We start from the raw sequence: 22,802 nt of genomic DNA, 5'->3' as shown, positions 1-22,802 counted from the left end.
ACGTAATCATGAATAAATGCTTCTTGAGACACACAGTGTTGCTTCTTTGCATGCATCAAATGAATTGTTTCTGGCTATATGCATCCATGCATTAGTTTGAGAGGGGTGGAAATGGGACACTTGGGTGAAACAAAACTGCCCCAAAAGTACCCCCCCCCCACTTTAAATACATTTTTTTCTAAGTCAATTTGGTACATTTCTCTGATCCGATTTGAAATTCTCAAAACTTCTTGTTCAATCCTTACATCCTTGTGTCACGTGTGCACATCAAACAAGCATTTTCTCATTTCTTTGAACAAGTTGCAAATGCTTTGGTACATCCATGCAAATGATTATGACAAAATTCTGTGCAGATTCCTACATTATCAATTGCTTATGTCATGTTGATCAAAATGCATTATAATGGGTCTCTGTAGAATAGTATAATCCCCACGACATTTAAGCACTAGTTTTACAATATACAGTAAGTATACTTTAAGTAAACAGTGGCATTTTATTTTACTCAATTTAGTGTTTTGCATTGCTATATTCTTTCCACATAGGACTGCAAGACAACCTTACTGTGTTGCAGACGGCCCCTTTTCACACCTAGACACTCTCTACAGGGATCTCATCCCTGAACAAGAGAGGGGGCAGATTGGAGATGACCTGCCAAAGTACGTGTTAGTTTGGGACAATGTCAGTTTCCATCGCTCCAACATCATCAGGCAATGGTTTGCGGCCCACAACAGGATGCTGGTGGAGTTCCTCTCACCCTACTCAACCACGTTGAGGAATTTTTCTCAGCATGAAGATTAAAAGTATATGATCGCCAGCCGCATACACAGATGACCCTTCTGGCTGCCATGGATGTAACGTGTGATGACATCACAGCTGATGCCTGCAGAGGCTGGATTAGACACTCTGAAAGATGATTTTCACGCTGTATCGCAAGAGAAGATATTTGTTGTGATGTGGATGAGAATCCGTTGCCCAAAAGACAGGAACGTCAGGAGGTGTAGGAAGACTGCACTGTAATTCCACTGCACTGCATGTACAGTTTTCCCTAAGGAGATTGTCTTATGTTTAGATTTCTACATTTGTTTGTGGTATGCAGTGCTGTCTTTTCCTGTCTGCATCACAATGACACTGTCTGTCAATAAATTATTGTACAAACAGTAAAAGCGTTAACGTGAATCATGTGCCGTCTCTTGCAATCAAACAATCAAAACCAGAAATGCACTTAATGCAAATGACAAGGATGATTCGAGAAATGCTCCACTCATCACTCTCAGGTCACTCCGCTGCACACGTCTGATCACTTCTTTGTCACCCCCGACCTCACCGCTCCAGACAACGCAGATGTCTTACCGCTGGTCACTTTCCGGCGCTACCTACGGTCCCTCCCTCCTGCTTTTCCTCTGCTGTCTTGTCTGCACTCCCCCCCTCTGAGGAGCTCTCTCTTTTGAATACCAACAGTGCCACAGACACTCTGTGTTCCACGCTTACATCCTGCTTGGACAACATATGCCCTCTTACATCTGGACCAGCCCGTGCATCCCTGTCTGCCCCCTGGTTATCGGATGTACCACGTGAGCATCGCACCAGCCTCCGGTCAGCTGAGAGAAAATGGCACAAATCAAAAGACCATACTGACCTCTCTCTCTCTACCAGTCTCTTCTCTCTACTTTCTCCGTTGACGTCACCTCTGCAAAAACTGATTATAACCACTCGAAGATCAGCAACTCTCCTGACTCTCGCACACTCTTAAAAACCTTCTCTGCTCTCCTCTGTCCGCCTGCTCCCACACCTTTATCGGAGTTAACGGCTGATGATTTTGCATCGTTCTTCGTAAAGAAAACTACCGCCATCAACAGCCAATTTTCTACCCCACCATCACCCGCCTTTTCTCCTATGTCTGAAGATGATGTTTCCAAGGTCATTGGTTCCAACCACCCTACCACCTGCCCACTGGATCCCATCCCCACCCATCTCCTCCATGCCATCTCTCCAGCAGTTGTGCCTGGTCTGACCCGCATCATCAACTCTTTGCTCACCACTGGGACATTTCCCACTGCTTTCAAAGAGGCCTGCATCACACCGCTACTGAAGAAACTCACTCTCAACCTTACACTGCTAGAACACTACAGGCCGGTGTAGTGTGTGAAAATGCATATCTTCCGTCAAAATGTAGATGACTGATTTTAACCTCTTATTATTTTCTGTCTTCTTTAAAAATTATTTTTTTACTCACCTCACTATTCTTAGCTTTGTATACTGTGCTAGGCTTTAATGGACTGGATTTAATTAACTTATGCATTTTGTTGCCTATATTGTTATAATTGCTTCCAATGTTTCCTCGTCTGTAAGTCGCTTTGGATAAAAACGTCTGCTAAATGACTAAATGTAAATTTTATGAAATGTGTAATGTCATGTGTAATGTGTAATGTGTAGTGTGTGGCCTTGGAATTTTAGCATGTCTACGTAATCATGAATAAATGCTTCTTGAGACACACAGTGTTGCTTCTTTGCATGCATCAAATGAATTGTTTCTGGCTATATGCATCCATGCAATAGTTTGAGAGGGGTGGAAATGGGACCCCCACTTTAAATAGAGTTTTTTCTAAGTCAATTTGGTACATTTCTCTGATCCGATTTGAAATTCTCAAAACTTTTTTTTCCTTCCTTACATCCTTGTGTCACGTGTGCACATCAAACAAGCATTTTCTCATTTCTTTGAACAAGTTGCAAATGCTTTGGTACATCCATGCAAATGATTATGACAAAATTCTGTGCAGATTCCTACATTATCAATTGCTTATGTCATGTTGATCAAAATGCATTATAATGGGTCTCTGTAGAATAGTATAATCCCCACGACATTTAAGCACTAGTTTTACAATATACAGTAAGTATACTTTAAGTAAACAGTGGCATTTTATTTTACTCAATTTAGTGTTTTGCATTGCTATTTTCTTTCCACATAGGACTGCAAGACAACTTCACTGTGTTGCAGACGGCCCCTTTTCACACCTAAACAGTCTTTTGACACTCTCTACAGGGATCTCATCCCTGAACAAGAGAGGGGGCAGATTGGAGATGACCTGCCAAAGTACGTGTTAGTTTGGGACAATGTCAGTTTCCATCGCTCCAACATCATCAGGCAATGGTTTGCGGCCCACAACAGGATGCTGGTGGAGTTCCTCTCACCCTACTCAACCCCGTTGAGGAATTTTTCTCAGCATGAAGATTAAAAGTATATGATGGCCAGCCGCATACACAGATGACCCTTCTGGCTGCCATGGATGTAACGTGTGATGACATCACAGCTGATGCCTGCAGAGGCTGGATTAGACACTCTGAAAGATGATTTTCACGCTGTATCGCAAGAGAAGATATTTGTTGTGATGTGGATGAGAATCCGTTGCCCAAAAGACAGGAACGTCAGGAGGTGTAGGAAGACTGCACTGTAATTCCACTGCACTGCATGTACAGTTTTCCCTAAGGAATTCCCTAAGGTCTTATGTTCAGATTTCTACATTTGTTTGTGCTATGCAGTGCTGTCTTTTCCTGTCTGCATCACAATGACACTGTCTGTCAATAAATTATTGTAAAAACAGTAAAAGCGTTAACGTGACTCATGTGCCGTCTCTTGCAATCAAACAATCAAAACCAGAAATGCACTTACTGTTTTGCAAATGACAAGGCTGATTCGAGAAATGCTCCACTCATCACTCTCAGTTCACTCCGCTGCACACGTCTGATCACTTCTTTGTCACCCCCGAGCTCACCGCTCCAGACAACGCAGATGTCTTACCGCTGGTCACTTTCCGGCGCTACCTACGGTCCCTCCCTCCTGCTTTTATTATGCCTTATTATGCTCTTATGCCTTTTGTTGCCTATATTGTTATAATTGCTTCCAATGTTTCCTCGTCTGTAAGTCGCTTTGGATAAAAACGTCTGCTAAATGACTAAATGTAAATTTTATGAAATGTGTAATGTCATGTGTAATGTGTAATGTGTAGTGTGTGGCCTTGAAATTTTAGCATGTCTACGTAATCATGAATAAATGCTTCTTGAGACACACAGTGTTGCTTCTTTGCATGAATCAAATGAATTGTTTCTGGCTATATGCATTCATGCATTAGTTTGAGAGGGGTGGAAATGGGACACTTGGGTGAAACAAAACTGCCCCAAAAGTACCCCCCCCCCCACTTTAAATACAGTTTTTTCTAAGTCAATTTGGTACATTTCTCTGATCCGATTTGAAATTCTCAAAACTTCTTGTTCAATCCTTACATCCTTGTGTCACGTGTGCACATCAAACAAGCATTTTCTCATTTCTTTGAACAAGTTGCAAATGCTTTGGTACATCCATGCAAATGATTATGACAAAATTCTGTGCAGATTCCTACATTATCAATTGCTTATGTCATGTTGATCAAAATGCATTATAATGGGTCTCTGTAGAATAGTATAATCCCCACGACATTTAAGCACTAGTTTTACAATATACAGTAAGTATACTTTAAGTAAACAGTGGCATTTTATTTTACTCAATTTAGTGTTTTGCATTGCTATATTCTTTCCACATAGGACTGCAAGACAACCTTACTGTGTTGCAGACGGCCCCTTTTCACACCTAGACACTCTCTACAGGGATCTCATCCCTGAACAAGAGAGGGGGCAGATTGGAGATGACCTGCCAAAGTACGTGTTAGTTTGGGACAATGTCAGTTTCCATCGCTCCAACATCATCAGGCAATGGTTTGCGGCCCACAACAGGATGCTGGTGGAGTTCCTCTCACCCTACTCAACCACGTTGAGGAATTTTTCTCAGCATGAAGATTAAAAGTATATGATCGCCAGCCGCATACACAGATGACCCTTCTGGCTGCCATGGATGTAACGTGTGATGACATCACAGCTGATGCCTGCAGAGGCTGGATTAGACACTCTGAAAGATGATTTTCACGCTGTATCGCAAGAGAAGATATTTGTTGTGATGTGGATGAGAATCCGTTGCCCAAAAGACAGGAACGTCAGGAGGTGTAGGAAGACTGCACTGTAATTCCACTGCACTGCATGTACAGTTTTCCCTAAGGAGATTGTCTTATGTTTAGATTTCTACATTTGTTTGTGGTATGCAGTGCTGTCTTTTCCTGTCTGCATCACAATGACACTGTCTGTCAATAAATTATTGTACAAACAGTAAAAGCGTTAACGTGAATCATGTGCCGTCTCTTGCAATCAAACAATCAAAACCAGAAATGCACTTAATGCAAATGACAAGGATGATTCGAGAAATGCTCCACTCATCACTCTCAGGTCACTCCGCTGCACACGTCTGATCACTTCTTTGTCACCCCCGACCTCACCGCTCCAGACATTGCAGATGTCTTACCGCTGGTCACTTTCCGGCGCTACCTACGGTCCCTCCCTCCTGCTTTTCCTCTGCTGTCTTGTCTGCACTCCCCCCCTCTGAGGAGCTCTCTCTTTTGAATACCAACAGTGCCACAGACACTCTGTGTTCCACGCTTACATCCTGCTTGGACAACATATGCCCTCTTACATCTGGACCAGCCCGTGCATCCCTGTCTGCCCCCTGGTTATCGGATGTACCACGTGAGCATCACACCAGCCTCCGGTCAGCTGAGAGAAAATGGCACAAGTCAAAAGACCATACTGACCTCTCTCTCTCTGCTTTCTCCGTTGACGTCACCTCTGCAAAAACTGATTATAACCACTCGAAGATCAGCAACTCTCCTGACTCTCGCACACTCTTAAAAACCTTCTCTGCTCTCCTCTGTCCGCCTGCTCCCACACCTTCATCGGAGTTAACGGCTGATGATTTTGCATCGTTCTTCGTAAAGAAAACTACCGCCATCAACAGCCAATTTTCTACGCCACCATCACCCACCTTTTCTCCTATGTCTGAAGATGATGTTTCCAAGGTCATTGGTTCCAACCACCCTACCACTGGATCCCATCCCCACCCATCTCCTCCATGCCATCTCTCCAGCAGTTGTGCCTGGTCTGACCCGCATCATCAACTCTTTGCTCACCACTGGGACATGTCCCACTGCTTTCAAAGAGGCCTGCATCACACCGCTACTGAAGAAACTCACTCTCAACCTTAAACTGCTAGAACACTACAGGCCGGTGTAGTGTGTGAAAATGCATATCTTCCGTCAAAATGTAGATGACTGATTTTAACCTCTTATTATTTTCTGTCTTCTTAAAAAAGTATTTTTTTACTTACCTCACTATTCTTAGCTTTGTATACTGTGCTAGGCTTTAATGGACTGGATTTAATTAACTTATGCATTTTGTTGCCTATATTGTTATAATTGCTTCCAATGTTTCCTCGTCTGTAAGTCGCTTTGGATAAAAACGTCTGCTAAATGACTAAATGTAAATTTTATGAAATGTGTAATGTCATGTGTAATGTGTAATGTGTAGTGTGTGGCCTTGAAATTTTAGCATGTCTACGTAATCATGAATAAATGCTTCTTGAGACACACAGTGTTGCTTCTTTGCATGCATCAAATGAATTGTTTCTGGCTATATGCATCCATGCATTAGTTTGAGAGGGGTGGAAATAGGACACTTGGGTGAAACAAAACTGCCCCAAAAGTACCCCCCCCCCACTTTAAATACAGTTTTTTCTAAGTCAATTTGGTACATTTCTCAGATCCGATTTGAAATTCTCAAAACTTCTTGTTCAATCCTTACATCCTTGTGTCACGTGTGCACATCAAACAAGCATTTTCTCATTTCTTTGAACAAGTTTCAAATGCTTTGGTACATCCATGCAAATGATTATGACAAAATTCTGTGCAGATTCCTACATTATCAATTGCTTATGTCATGTTGATCAAAATGCATTATAATGGGTCTCTGTAGAATAGTATAATCCCCATGACATTTAAGCACTAGTTTTACAATATACAGTAAGTATACTTTAAGTAAACAGTGGCATTTTATTTTACTCAATTTAGTGTTTTGCATTGCTATATTCTTTCCACATAGGACTGCAAGACAACTTCACTGTGTTGCAGACGGCCCCTTTTCACACCTAAACAGTCTTTTGACACTCTCTACAGAGATCTCATCCCTGAACAAGAGAGTGGGCAGATTGGAGATAACCTGCCAAAGTACGTGTTAGTTTGGGACAATGTCAGTTTCCATCGCTCCAACATCATCAGGCAATGGTTTGCGGCCCACAACAGGATGCTGGTGGAGTTCCTCTCACCCTACTCAACCCCGTTGAGGAATTTTTCTCAGCATGAAGATTAAAAGTATATGATGGCCAGCCGCATACACAGATGACCCTTCTGGCTGCCATGGATGTAACGTGTGATGACATCACAGCTGATGCCTCCAGAGGCTGGATTAGACACTCTGAAAGATGATTTTCACGCTGTATCGCAAGAGAAGATATTTGTTGTGATGTGGATGAGAATCCGTTGCCCAAAAGACAGGAACGTCAGGAGGTGTAGGAAGACTGCACTGTAATTCCACTGCACTGCATGTACAGTTTTCCCTAAGGAGATTGTCTTATGTTCAGATCTCTACATTTGTTTGTGCTATGCAGTGCTGTCTTTTCCTGTCTGCATCACAATGACACTGTCTGTCAATAAATTATTGTACAAACAGTAAAAGCGTTAACGTGAATCATGTGCCGTCTCTTGCAATCAAACAATCAAAACCAGAAATGCACTTACTGTTTTGCAAATGACAAGGATGATTCGAGAAATGCTCCACTCATCACTCTCAGGTCACTCCGCTGCACACATCTGATCACTTCTTTGTCACCCCCGACCTCACCGCTCCAGACAACGCAGATGTCTTACCGCTGGTCACTTTCCGGCGCTACCTACGGTCCCTCCCTCCTGCTTTTCCTCTGCTGTCTTGTCTGCACTCCCCCCCTCTGAGGAGCTCTCTCTTTTGAATACCAACAGTGCCACAGACACTCTGTGTTCCAAGCTTACATCCTGCTTGGACAACATATGCCCTCTTACATCTGGACCAGCCCGTGCATCCCTGTCTGCCCCCTGGTTATCGGATGTACCACGTGAGCATCGCACCAGCCTCCGGTCAGCTGAGAGAAAATGGCACAAGTCAAAAGACCATACTGACCTCTCTCTCTCTACTTTCTCCGTTGACGTCACCTCTGCAAAAACTGATTATAACCACTCGAAGATCAGCAACTGTCCTGACTCTCGCACACTCTTAAAAACCTTCTCTGCTCTCCTCTGTCCGCCTGCTCCCACACCTTCATCGGAGTTAACGGCTGATGATTTTGCATCGTTCTTCGTAAAGAAAACTACCGCCATCAACAGCCAATTTTCTACGCCACCATCACCCGCCTTTTCTCCTATGTCTGAAGATGATGTTTCCAAGGTCATTGGTTCCAACCACCCTACCACCTGCCCACTGGATCCCATCCCCACCCATCTCCTCCATGCCATCTCTCCAGCAGTTGTGCCTGGTCTGACCCGCATCATCAACTCTTTGCTCACCACTGGGACATTTCCCACTGCTTTCAAAGAGGCCTGCATCACACCGCTACTGAAGAAACTCACTCTCAACCTTACACTGCTAGAACACTACAGGCCGGTGTAGTGTGTGAAATTGCATATCTTCCGTCAAAATGTAGATGACTGATTTTAACCTCTTATTATTTTCTGTCTTCTTAAAAAATATTTTTTTTACTTACCTCACTATTCATAGCTCTTTATACTGTGCTAGGCTTTAATGGACTAGATTTAATTAACTTATGTATTTTGTTGCCTATATTGTTATAATTGCTTCCAATGTTTCCTCGTCTGTAAGTCGCTTTGGATAAAAACGTCTGCTAAATGACTAAATGTAAATTTTATGAAATGTGTAATGTCATGTGTAATGTGTAGTGTGTGGCCTTGAAATTTTAGCATGTCTACGTAATCATGAATAAATGCTTCTTGAGACACACAGTGTTGCTTCTTTGCATGCATCAAATGAATTGTTTCTGGCTATATGCATCCATGCATTAGTTTGATAGGGGTGGAAATGGGACACTTGGGTGAAACAAAACTGCCCCAAAAGTACCCCCCCCCCACTTTAAATACAGTTTTTTCTAAGTCAATTTGGTACATTTCTCTGATCCGATTTGAAATTCTCTAAACTTCTTATTCAATCCTTACATCCTTGTGTCACATGTGCACATCAAACAAGCATTTTCTCATTTCTTTGAACAAGTTGCAAATGCTTTGGTACATCCATGCAAATGATTATGACAAAATTCTGTGCAGATTCCTACATTATCAATTGCTTATGTCATGTTGATCAAAATGCATTATAATGGGTCTCTGTAGAATAGTATAATCCCCACGACATTTAAGCACTAGTTTTACAATATACAGTAAGTATACTTTAAGTAAACGGTGGCATTTTATTTTACTCAATTTAGTGTTTTGCATTGCTATATTCTTTCCACATAGGACTGCAAGACAACTTCACTGTGTTGCAGACGGCCCCTTTTCACACCTAAAGAGTCTTTTGACACTCTCTACAGGGATCTCATCCCTGAACAAGAGAGGGGGAAGATTGGAGATGACCTGCCAAAGTACGTGTTAGTTTGGGACAATGTCAGTTTCCATCGCTCCAACATCATCAGGCAATGGTTTGCGGCCCACAACAGGATGCTGGTGGAGTTCCTCTCACCCTACTCAACCACGTTGAGGAATTTTTCTCAGCATGAAGATTAAAAGTATATGATCACCAGCCGCATACACAGATGACCCTTCTGGCTGCCATGGATGTAACGTGTGATGACATCACAGCTGATGCCTGCAGAGGCTGGATTAGACACTCTGAAAGATGATTTTCACGCTGTATCGCAAGAGAAGATATTTGTTGTGATGTGAATGAGAATCCGTTTCACAAAAGACAGGAACGTCAGGAGGTGTAGGAAGACTGCACTGTAATTCCACTGCACTGCATGTACAGTTTTCCCTAAGGAAATTGTCTTATGTTCAGATTTCTACATTTGTTTGTGCTATGCAGTTCTGTCTTTTCCTGTCTGCATCACAATGACACTGTCTGTCAATAAATTATTGTACAAACAGTAAAAGCGTTAATATGAATCATGTGCCGTCTCTTGCAATCAAACAATCAAAACCAGAAATGCACTTACTGTTTTGCAAATGACAAGGATGATTCGAGAAATGCTCCACTGCTCACTCTCAGGTCACTCCGCTGCACACGTCTGATCACTTCTTTGTCACCCCCGACCTCATCGCTCCAGACAACGCAGTTGTTTTACCGCTGGTCACTTTCCGGCGCTACCTACGATCCCTCCCTCCTGCTTTTCCTCTGCTGTCTTGTCTGCACTCCCCCCCTCTGAGGAGCTCTCTCTTTTGAATACCAACAGTGCCACAGACACTCTGTGTTCCACGCTTACATCCTGCTTGGACAACATATGCCCTCTTAGATCTGGACCAGCCCGTCTGCCCCCTGGTAATCGGATGTACCACGTGAGCATCGCACCAGCCTCCGGTCAGCTGAGAGAAAATGGCACAAGTCAAAAGACCATACTGACCTCTCTCTCTCTACCAGTCTCTTCTCTCTACTTTCTCCGTTGACGTCACCTCTGCAAAAACTGATTATAACCACTCGAAGATCAGCAACTCTCCTGACTCTCGCACACTCTTAAAAACCTTCTCTGCTCTCCTCTGTCCGCCTGCTCCCACACCTTCATCGGAGTTAACGACTGATGATTTTGCATCATTCTTCGTAAAGAAAACTACCGCCATCAACAGCCAATTTTCTACGCCACCATCACCCGCCTTTTCTCCTATTTCTGAAGATGATGTTTCCAAGGTCATTGGTTCCAACCACCCTACCACCTGCCCACTGGATCCCATCCCCACCCATCTCCTCCATGCCATCTCTCCAGCAGTTGTGCCTGGTCTGACCCGCATCATCAACTCTTTGCTCACCACTGGGACATTTCCCACTGCTTTCAAAGAGGCCTGCATCACACCGCTACTGAAGAAACTCACTCTCAACCTTACACTGCTAGAACACTACAGGCCGGTGTAGTGTGTGAAAATACATATCTTCCGTCAAAATGAAGATGACTGATTTTAACCTCTTATTATTTTCTGTCTTCTTAAAAAATAATTTTTTTACTTACCTCACTATTCTTAGCTTTGTATACTGTGCTAGGCTTTAATGAACTGGATTTAATTAACTTATTTATTTTGTTGCCTATATTGTTATAATTGCTTCCAATGTTTCCTCGTCTGTAAGTCGCTTTGGATAAAAACGTCTGCTTAATGACTAAATGTAAATTTTATGAAATGTGTAATGTCATGTGTAATGTGTAATGTGTAATGTGTAGTGTGTGGCCTTGAAATTTTAGCATGTCTACGTAATCATGAATAAATGCTTCTTGAGACACACAGTGTTGCTTCTTTGCATGCATCAAATGAATTGTTTCTGGCTATATGCATCCATGCATTAGTTTGAGAGGGGTGGAAATGGGACACTTGGGTGAAACAAAACTGCCCCAAAAGTACCCCCCCCACTTTAAATACAGTTTTTTCTAAGTCAATTTGGTACATTTCTCTGATCCGATTTGAAATTCTCAAAACTTCTTGTTCAATCCTTACATCATTGTGTCATGTGTGCACATCAAACAAGCATTTTCTCATTTCTTTGAACAAGTTGCAAATGCTTTGGTACATCCATGCAAATGATTATGACAAAATTCTGTGCAGATTCCTACATTATCAATTGCTTATGTCATGTTGATCAAAATGCATTATAATGGGTCTCTGTAGAATAGTATAATCCCCACGACATTTAAGCACTAGTTTTACAATATACAGTAAGTATACTCTAAGTAAACAGTGGCATTTTATTTTATTCAATTTAGTGTTTTGCATTGCTATATTCTTTCCACAAAGGACTGCAAGACAACTTCACTGTGTTGCAGACGGCCCCTTTTCACACCTAAACAGTCTTTTGACACTCTCTACAGGGATCTCATCCCTGAACAAGAGAGGTGGCAGATTGGAGATGACCTGCCAAAGTACGTGTTAGTTTGGGACAATGTCAGTTTCCATCGCTCCAACATCATCAGGCAATGGTTTGCGGCCAACAACAGGATGCTGGTGGAGTTCCTCTCACCCTACTCAACCACGTTGAGGAATTTTTCTCAGCATGAAGATTAAAAGTAAATGATCGCCAGCCGCATACAAAGATGACCCATCTGGCTGCCATGGATGTAACGTGTGATGACATCACAGCTGATGCCTGCAGAGGCTGGATTAGACACTCTGAAAGATGATTTTCACGCTGTATCGCAAGAGAAGATATTTGTTGTGATGTGGATGAGAATCCGTTGCCCAAAAGACAGGAACGTCAGGAGGTGTAGGAAGACTGCACTGTAATTCCACTGCACTGCATGTACAGTTTTCCCTAAGGAGATTGTCTTATGTTTAGATTTCTACATTTGTTTGTGCTATGCAGTGCTGTCTTTTCCTGTCTGCATCACAATGACACTGTCTCTCAATAAATTACTGTACAAACAGTAAAAGGGTTAACGTGAATCATGTGCCGTCTCTTGCAATCAAACAATCAAAACCAGAAATGCACTTACTGTTTTGCAAATGACAAGGATGATTCGAGAAATGCTCCACTCATCACTCTCAGGTCACTCCGCTGCTCATGTCTGATCACTTCTTTGTCACCCCCGACCTCACCGCTCCAGACAACGTAGATGTCTTACCTCTGGTCACTTTCCGGCGCTACCTACGGTCCCTCCCTCCTGCTTTTCCTCTGCTGTCTTGTCTGCACTCCCCCCCTCTGAGGAGCTCTCTCTTTTGAATACCAACAGTGCCACAGACACTCTGTGTTCCACGCTTACAACCTGCTTGGACAACATATGCCCTCTTACATCTGGACCAGCCCGTGCATCCCTGTCTGCCCCCTGGTTATTGGATGTACCACGTGAGCATCGCACCAGCCTCCGGTCAGCTGAGAGAAAATGGCACAAGTCAAAAGACCATACTGACCTCTCTCTCTCTACTTTCTCCGTTGACGTCACCTCTGCAAAAACTGATTATAACCACTCGAAGATCAGCAACTCTCCTGACTCTCGCACACTCTTAAAAACCTTCTCTGCTCTCCTCTGTCCGCCTGCTCCCACACCTTCATCGGAGTTAACGGCTGATGATTTTGCATCGTTCTTCGTAAAGAAAACTACCGCCATCAACAGCCAATTTTCTACGCCACCATCACCCGCCTTTTCTTCTATGTCTGAAGATGATGTTTCCAAGGTCATTGGTTCCAACCACCCTACCACCTGCCCACTGGATCCCATCCCCACCCATCTCCTCCATGCCATCTCTCCAGCAGTTGTGCCTGGTCTGACCCGCATCATCAACTCTTTGCTCACCACTGGGACATTTCCCACTGCTTTCAAAGAGGCCTGCATCACACCGCTACTGAAGAAACTCACTCTCAACCTTACACTGCTAGAACACTACAGGCCGGTGTAGTGTGTGAAAATGCATATCTTCCGTCAAAATGTAGATGACTGATTTTAACCTCTTATTATTTTCTGTCTTCTTAAAAAAAATTTTTTTTTACTTACCTCACTATTCTTAGCTTTGTATACTGTGCTAGGCTTTAATGGACTGGATTTAATTAACTTATGCATTTTGTTGCCTATATTGTTATAATTGCTTCCAATGTTTCCTCGTCTGTAAGTCGCTTTGGATAAAAACATCTGCTAAATGACTAAATGTAAATTTTATGAAATGTGTAATGTCATGTGTAATGTGTAATGTGTAGTGTGTGGCCTTGAAATTTTAGCATGTCTACGTAATCATGAATAAATGCTTCTTGAGACACACAGTGTTGCTTCTTTGCATGCATCAAATGAATTGTTTCTGGCTATATGCATCCATGCATTAGTTTGAGAGGGGTGGAAATGGGACACTTGGGTGAAACAAAACTGCCCCAAAAGTACCCCCCCACTTTAAATACAGTTTTTTCTAAGTCAATTTGGTACATTTCTCTGATCCGATTTGAAATTCTCAAAACTTCTTGTTCAATCCTTACATCCTTGTGTCACGTGTGCACATCAAACAAGCATTTTCTCATTTCTTTGAACAAGTTGCAAATGCTTTGGTACATCCATGCAAATGATTATGACAAAATTATGTGCAGATTCCTACATTATCAATTGCTTATGTCATGTTGATCAAAATGCATTATAATGGGTCTCTGTAGAATAGTATAATCCCCACGACATTTAAGCACTAGTTTTACAATATACAGTAAGTATACTTTAAGTAAACGGTGGCATTTTATTTTTTACTCAATTTAGTGTTTTGCATTGCTATATTCTTTCCACATAGGACTGCAAGACAACTTCACTGTGTTGCAGACGGCCCCTTTTCACACCTAAACAGTCTTTTGACACTCTCTACAGGGATCTCATCCCTGAACAAGAGAGGGGGCAGATTGGAGATGACCTGCCAAAGTACGTGTTAGTTTGGGACAATGTCAGTTTCCATCGCTCCAACATCATCAGGCAATGGTTTGCGGCCCACAACAGGATGCTGGTGGAGTTCCTCTCACCCTACTCAACCCCGTTGAGGAATTTTTCTCAGCATGAAGATTAAAAGTATATGATGGCCAGCCGCATACACAGATGAGCCTTCTGGCTGCCATGGATGTAACGTGTGATGACATCACAGCTGATGCCTGCAGAGGCTGGATTAGACACTCTGAAAGATGATTTTCACGCTGTATCGCAAGAGAAGATATATGTTGTGATGTGGATGAGAATCCGTTGCCCAAAAGACAGGAACGTCAGGAGGTGTAGGAAGACTGCACTGTAATTCCACTGCACTGCATGTACAGTTTTCCCTAAGGAGATTGTCTTATGTTCAGATTTCTACATTTGTTTGTGCTATGCAGTGCTGTCTTTTCCTGTCTGCATCACAATGACACTGTCTGTCAATAAATTATTGTACAAACAGTAAAAGCGTTAACGTGAATCATGTGCCGTCTCTTGCAATCAAACAATCAAAACCAGAAATGCACTTACTGTTTTGCAAATGACAAGGATGATTCGAGAAATGCTCCACTCAGCACTCTCAGGTCACTCCGCTGCACACGTCTGATCACTTCTTTGTCACCCCCGACCTCACCGCTCCAGACAACGCAGATGTCTTACCGCTGGTCACTTTCCGGCGCTACCTACGGTCCCTCCCTCCTGCTTTTCCTCTGCTGTCTTGTCTGCACTCCCCCCTCTGAGGAGCTCTCACTTTTGAATACCAACAGTGCCACAGACACTCTGTGTTCCACGCTTACATCCTGCTTGGACAACATATGCCCTCTTACATCTGGACCAGCCCGTGCATCCCTGTCTGCCCCCTGGTTATCGGATGTACCACGTGAGCATCGCACCAGCCTCCGGTCAGCTGAGAGAAAATGGCACAAGTCAAAAGACCATACTGACCTCTCTCTCTCTACTTTCTCCGTTGACGTCACCTCTGCAAAAACTGATTATAACCACTCGAAGATCAGCAACTCTCCTGACTCTCGCACACTCTTAAAAACCTTCTCTGCTCTCCTCTGTCCGCCTGCTCCCACACCTTCATCGGAGTTAACGGCTGATGATTTTGCATCGTTCTTCGTAAAGAAAACTACCGCCATCAACAGCCAATTTTCTACGCCACCATCACCCGCCTTTTCTCCTATGTCTAAAGATGATGTTTCCAAGGTCATTGGTTCCAACCACCCTACCACCTGCCCACTGGATCCCATCCCCACCCATCTCATCCATGCCATCTCTCCAGCAGTTGTGCCTGGTCTGACCCGCATCATCAACTCTTTGCTCACCACTGGGACATTTCCCACTGCTTTCAAAGAGGCCTGCATCACACCGCTACTGAAGAAACTCACTCTCAACCTTACACTGCTAGAACACTACAGGCCGGTGTAGTGTGTGAAATTGCATATCTTCCGTCAAAATGTAGATGACTGATTTTAAACTCTTATTATTTTCTGTCTTCTTAAAAAAAGTATTTTTTTTACTTACCTCACTATTCATAGCTTTGTATACTGTGCTAGGCTTTAATGGACTGGATTTAATTAACATATGCATTTTGTAGCCTATATTGTTATAATTGCTTCCAATGTTTCCTCGTCTGTAAGTCGCTTTGGATAAAAACGTCTGCTAAATGACTAAATGTAAATTTTATGAAATGTGTAATGTCATGTGTAATGTGTAGTGTGTGGCCTTGAAATTTTAGCATGTCTACGTAATCATGAATTAATGCTTCTTGAGACACACAGTGTTGCTTCTTTGCATGCATCAAATGAATTGTTTCTGGCTATATGCATCCATGCATTAGTTTGAGAGGGGTGGAAATGGGACACTTGGGTGAAACAAAACTGCCCCAAAAGTACCCCCCCCACTTTAAATACAGTTTTTTCTAAGTCAATTTGGTACATTTCTCTGATCCGATTTGAAATTCTCAAAACTTCTTGTTCAATCCTTACATCCTTGTGTCACGTGTGCACATCAAACAAGCATTTTCTCATTTCTTTGAACAAGTTGCAAATGCTTTGGTACATCCATGCAAATGATTATGACAAAATTCTGTGCAGATTCCTACATTATCAATTACTTATGTCATGTTGATCAAAATGCATTATAATGGGTCTCTGTAGAATAGTATAATCCCCACGACATTTAAGCACTAGTTTTACAATATACAGTAAGTATACTTTAATTAAACGGTGGCATTTTATTTTTTACTCAATTTAGTGTTTTGCATTGCTATATATTCTTTCCACATAGGACTGCAAGACAACTTCACTGTGTTGCAGACGGCCCCTATTCACACCTAAACAGTCTTTTGACACTCTCTACAGGGATCTCATCCCTGAACAAGAGAGGGGGCAGATTGGAGATGACCTGCCAAAGTAGGTGTTAGTTTGGGACAATGTCAGTTTCCATCGCTCCAACATCATCAGGCAATAGTTTGCGGCCCACAACAGGATGCTGGTGGAGTTCCTCTCACCCTACTCAACCCCGTTGAGGAATTTTTCTCAGCATGAAGATTAAAAGTATATGATGGCCAGCCGCATACACAGATGACCCTTCTGGCTGCCATGGATGTAACGTGTGATGACATCACAGCTGATGCCTGCAGAGGCTGGATTAGACACTCTGAAAGATGATTTTCACGCTGTATCGCAAGAGAAGATATTTGTTGTGATGTGGATGAGAATCCGTTGCCCAAAAGACAGGAACGTCAGGAGGTGTAGGAAGACTGCACTGTAATTCCACTGCACTGCATGTACAGTTTTCCCTAAGGAGATTGTCTTATATTCAGATTTCTACATTTGTTTGTGCTCTGCAGTGCTGTCTTTTCCTGTCTGCATCACAATGACAATGTCTGTCAATAAATTATTGTACAAACAGTAAAAGCGTTAACGTGAATCATGTGCCGTCTCTTGCAATCAAACGATCAAAACCAGAAATGCACTTACTGTTTTGCAAATGACAAGGATGATTCGAGAAATGCTCCACTCATCACTCTCAGGTCACTCCGCTGCACACGTCTGATCACTTCTTTGTCACCCCCGACCTCACCGCTCCAGACAACGCAGATGTCTTACCGCTGGTCACTTTCCGGCGCTACCTACGGTTCCTCCCTCCTGCTTTTCCTCTGCTGTCTTGTCTGCACTCCCCCCCTCTGAGGAGCTCTCTCTTTTGAATACCAACAGTGCAACAGACACTCTGTGTTCCACGCTTACATCCTGCTTGGACAACATATGCCCTCTTACATCTGGACCAGCCCGTACATCCCTGTCTGCCCCCTGGGTATCGGATGTACCACGTGAGCATCGCACCAGCCTCCGGTCAGCTGAAAGAAAATGGCACAAGTCAAAAGACCATACTGACCTCTGTCTCTCTACTTTCTCCGTTGACGTCACCTCTGCAAAAACTGATTATAACCACTCGAAGATCAGCAACTCTCCTGACTCTCGCGCACTCTGAAAAACCTTCTCTGCTCTCCTCTGTCCGCCTGCTCCCACACCTTCATCGGAGTTAACGGCTGATGATTTTGCATCGTTCTTCGTAAAGAAAACTACCGCCATCAACAGAAAATTTTCTACGCCACCATCACCCGCCTTTTCTCCTATGTCTGAAGATGATGTTTCCAAGGTCATTGGTTCCAACCACCCTACCACCTGCCCACTGGATCCCATCCCCACCCATCTAATCCATGCCATCTCTCCAGCAGTTGTGCCTGGTCTGACCCGCATCATCAACTCTTTGCTCACCACTGGGACATTTCCCACTGCTTTCAAAGAGGCCTGCATCACACCGCTACTGAAGAAACTCACTCTCAACCTTACACTGCTAGAACACTACAGGCCGGTGTAGTGTGTGAAATTGCATATCTTCCGTCAAAATGTAGATGACTGATTTTAACCTCTTATTATTTTCTGTCTTCTTAAAAAAAGTATTTTTTTACTTACCTCACTATTCATAGCTTTGTATACTGTGCTAGGCTTTAATGGACTGGATTTAATTAACTTATGCATTTTGTTGCCTATATTGTTATAATTGCTTCCAATGTTTCCTCGTCTGTAAGTCGCTTTGGATAAAAACGTCTGCTAAATGACTAAATGTAAATTTTATGAAATGTGTAATGTCATGTGTAATGTGTAGTGTGTGGCCTTGAAATTTTAGCATGTCTACGTAATCATGAATTAATGCTTCTTGAGACACACAGTGTTGCTTCTTTGCATGCATCAAATGAATTGTTTCTGGCTATATGCATCCATGCATTAGTTTGAGAGGGGTGGAAATGGGACACTTGGGTGAAACAAAACTGCCCCAAAAGTACCCCCCCACTTTAAATACAGTTTTTTCTAAGTCAATTTGGTACATTTCTCTGATCCGATTTGAAATTCTCAAAACTTCTTGTTCAACCCTTACATCCTTGTGTCACGTGTGCACATCAAACAAGCATTTTCTCATTTCTTTGAACAAGTTGCAAATGCTTTGGTACATCCATGCAAATGATTATGACAAAATTCTGTGCAGATTCCTACATTATCAATTGCTTATGTCATGTTGATCAAAATTCATTATAATGGGTCTCTGTAGAATAGTATAATCCCCAAGACATTTAAGCACTAGTTTTACAATATACAGTAAGTATACTTTAAGTAAACAGTGGCATTTTATTTTACTCAATTTAGTGTTTTGCATTGCTTTATTCTTTCCACATAGGACTGCAAGACAACTTCACTGTGTTGCAGACGGCCCCTTTTCACACCTAAACAGTCTTTTGACACTCTCTACAGGGATCTCATCCCTGAACAAGAGAGGGGGCAGATTGGAGATGACCTGCCAAAGTACGTGTTAGTTTGGGACAATGTCAGTTTCCATCTCTCCAACATCATCAGGCAATGGTTTGCGGCCCACAACAGGATGCTGGTGGAGTTCCTCTCACCCTACTCAACCCCGTTGAGGAATTTTTCTCAGCATGAAGATTAAAAGTATATGATGGCCAGCCGCATACACAGATGACCCTTCTGGCTGCCATGGATGTAACGTGAGATGACATCACAGCTGATGCCTGCAGAGGCTGGATTAGACACTCTGAAAGATGATTTTAACGCTGTATCGCAAGAGAAGATATTTGTTGTGATATGGATGAGAATCCGTTGCCCAAAAGACAGGAACGTCAGGAGGTGTAGGAAGACTGCACTGTAATTCCACTGCACTGCATGTACAGTTTTCCCTAAGGAGATTGTCTTATGTTCAGATTTCTACATTTGTTTGTGCTATGCAGTGCTGTCTTTTCCTGTCTGCATCACAATGACACTGTCTGTCAATAAATTATTGTACAAACAGTAAAAGCGTTAACGTGAATCATGTGCCGTCTCTTGCAATCAAACAATCAAAACCAGAAATGCACTTACTGTTTTGCAAATGACAAGGATGATTCGAGAAATGCTCCACTCATCACTCTCAGGTCACTCCGCTGCACACGTCTGATCACATCTTTGTCACCCCCGACCTCACCGCTCCAGACAACGCAGATGTCTTACCGCTGGTCACTTTCCGGCGCTACCTACGGTCCCTCCCTCCTGCTTTTCCTCTGCTGTCTTGTCTGCACTCCCCCCCTCTGAGGAGCTCTCTCTTTTGAATACCAACAGTGCCACAGACACTCTGTGTTCCACGCTTACATCCTGCTTGGACAACATATGCCCTCTTACATCTGGACCAGCCCGTGCATCCCTGTCTGCCCCCTGGTTATCGGATGTACCACGTGAGCATCGCACCAGCCTCCGGTCAGCTGAGAGAAAATGGCACAAGTCAAAAGACCATACTGACCTCTCTCTCTCTACTTTCTCCGTTGACGTCACCTCTGCAAAAACTGATTATAACCACTCGAAGATCAGCAACTCTCCTGACTCTCGCACACTCTTAAAAACCTTCTCTTCTCTCCTCTGTCCGCCTGCTCCCACACCTTCATCGGAGTTAACGGCTGATGATTTTGCATCGTTCTTCGTAAAGAAAACTACCGCCATCAACAGCCAATTTTCTACGCCACCATCACCCGCCTTTTCTCCTATGTCTGAAGATGATGTTTCCAAGGTCATTGGTTCCAACCACCCTACCACCTGCCCACTGGATCCCATCCCCACCCATCTCCTCCATGCCATCTCTCCAGCAGTTGTGCCTGGTCTGACCCGCATCATCAACTCTTTGCTCACCACTGGGACATTTCCCACTGCTTTCAAAGAGGCCTGCATCACACCGCTACTGAAGAAACTCACTCTCAACCTTACACTGCTAGAACACTACAGGCCGGTGTAGTGTGTGAACATGCATATCTTCCGTCAAAATGTAGATGACTGATTTTAACCTCTTATTATTTTCTGTCTTCTTAAAAAATATTTTTTTTACTTACCTCACTATTCTTAGCTCTGTATACTGTGCTAGGCTTTAATGGACTGGATTTAATTAACTTATGCATTTTGTTGCCTATATTGTTATAATTGCTTCCAATGTTTCCTCGTCTGTAAGTCGCTTTGGATAAAAACGTCTGCTAAATGACTAAATGTAAATTTTATGAAATGTGTAATGTCATGTGTAATGTGTAATGTGTAGTGTGTGGCCTTGAAATTTTAGCATGTCTACGTAATCATGAATAAATGCTTCTTGAGACACACAGTGTTGCTTCTTTGCATGCATCAAATGAATTGTTTCTGGCTATATGCATCCATGCATTAGTTTGAGAGGGGTGGAAATGGGACACTTGGGTGAAACAAAACTGCCCCAAAAGTACCCCCCCCACTTTAAATACAGTTTTTTCTCTGTCAATTTGGTACATTTCTCTGATCCGATTTGAAATTCTCAAAACTTCTTGTTCAATCCTTACATCCTTGTGTCACGTGTGCACATCAAACAAGCATTTTCTCATTTCTTTGAACAAGTTGCAAATGCTTTGGTACATCCATGCAAATGATTATGACAAAATTCTGTGCAGATTCCTACATTATCAATTGCTTATGTCATGTTGATCAAAATGCATTATAATGGGTCTCTGTAGAATAGTATAAATTCCCACTACATTTAAGCACTAGTTTTACAATATACAGTAAGTATACTTTAAGTAAACAGTGGCATTTTATTTTACTCAATTTAGTGTTTTGCATTGCTATATTCTTTCCACATAGGACTGCAAGACAACTTCACTGTGTTGCAGACGGCCCCTTTTCACACCTAAACAGTCTTTTGACACTCTCTACAGGGATCTCATCCCTGAACAAGAGAGGGGGCAGATTGGAGATGACCTGCCAAAGTACGTGTTAGTTTGGGACAATGTCAGTTTCCATCGCTCCAACATCATCAGTCAATGGTTTTCGGCCCACAACAGGATGCTGGTGGAGTTCCTCTCACCCTACTCAACCACGTTGAGGAATTTTTCTCAGCATGAAGATTAAAAGTATATGATCGCCAGCCGCATACACAGATGACCCTTCTGGCTGCCATGGATGTAACGTGTGATGACATCACAGCTGATGCCTGCAGAGGCTGGATTAGACACTCTGAAAGATGATTTTCAGGCTGTTTCGCAAGAGAAGATATTTGTTGTGATGTGGATGAGAATCCGTTGCCCAAAAGACAGGAACGTCAGGAGGTGTAGGAAGACTGCACTGTAATTCCACTGCACTGCATGTACAGTTTTCCCTAAGGAGATTGTCTTATGTTCAGATTTCTACATTTGTTTGTGCTATGCAGTGCTGTCTTTTCCTGTCTGCATCACAATGACACTGTCTGTCAATAAATTATTGTACAAACAGTAAAAGCGTTAACGTGAATCATGTGCCGTCTCTTGCAATCAAACAATCAAAACCAGAAATGCACTTACTGTTTTGCAAATGACAAGGATGATTCGAGAAATGCTCCACTCATCACTCTCAGGTCACTCCGCTGCACACGTCTGATCACTTCTTTGTAACCCCCGACCTCACCGCTCCAGACAACGCAGATGTCTTACCGCTGGTCACTTTCCGGCGCTACCTACGGTCCCTCCCTCCTGCTTTTCCTCTGCTGTCTTGTCTGCACTCCCCCCCTCTGAGGAGCTCTCTCTTTTGAATACCAACAGTGCCACAGACACTCTGTGTTCCACGCTTACATCCTGCTTGGACAACATATGCCCTCTTACATCTGGACCAGCCTGTGCATCCCTGTCTGCCCCCTGGTTATCGGATGT

The sequence above is a fragment of the Barbatula barbatula genome, assembly GCF_947034865.1.
Source record: "Barbatula barbatula genome assembly, chromosome: 24".
Lineage (NCBI taxonomy): Eukaryota > Metazoa > Chordata > Actinopteri > Cypriniformes > Nemacheilidae > Barbatula > Barbatula barbatula.
The sequence above is the reverse complement of the archived record's forward strand: the minus strand, read 5'-3'. Positions refer to the sequence as shown.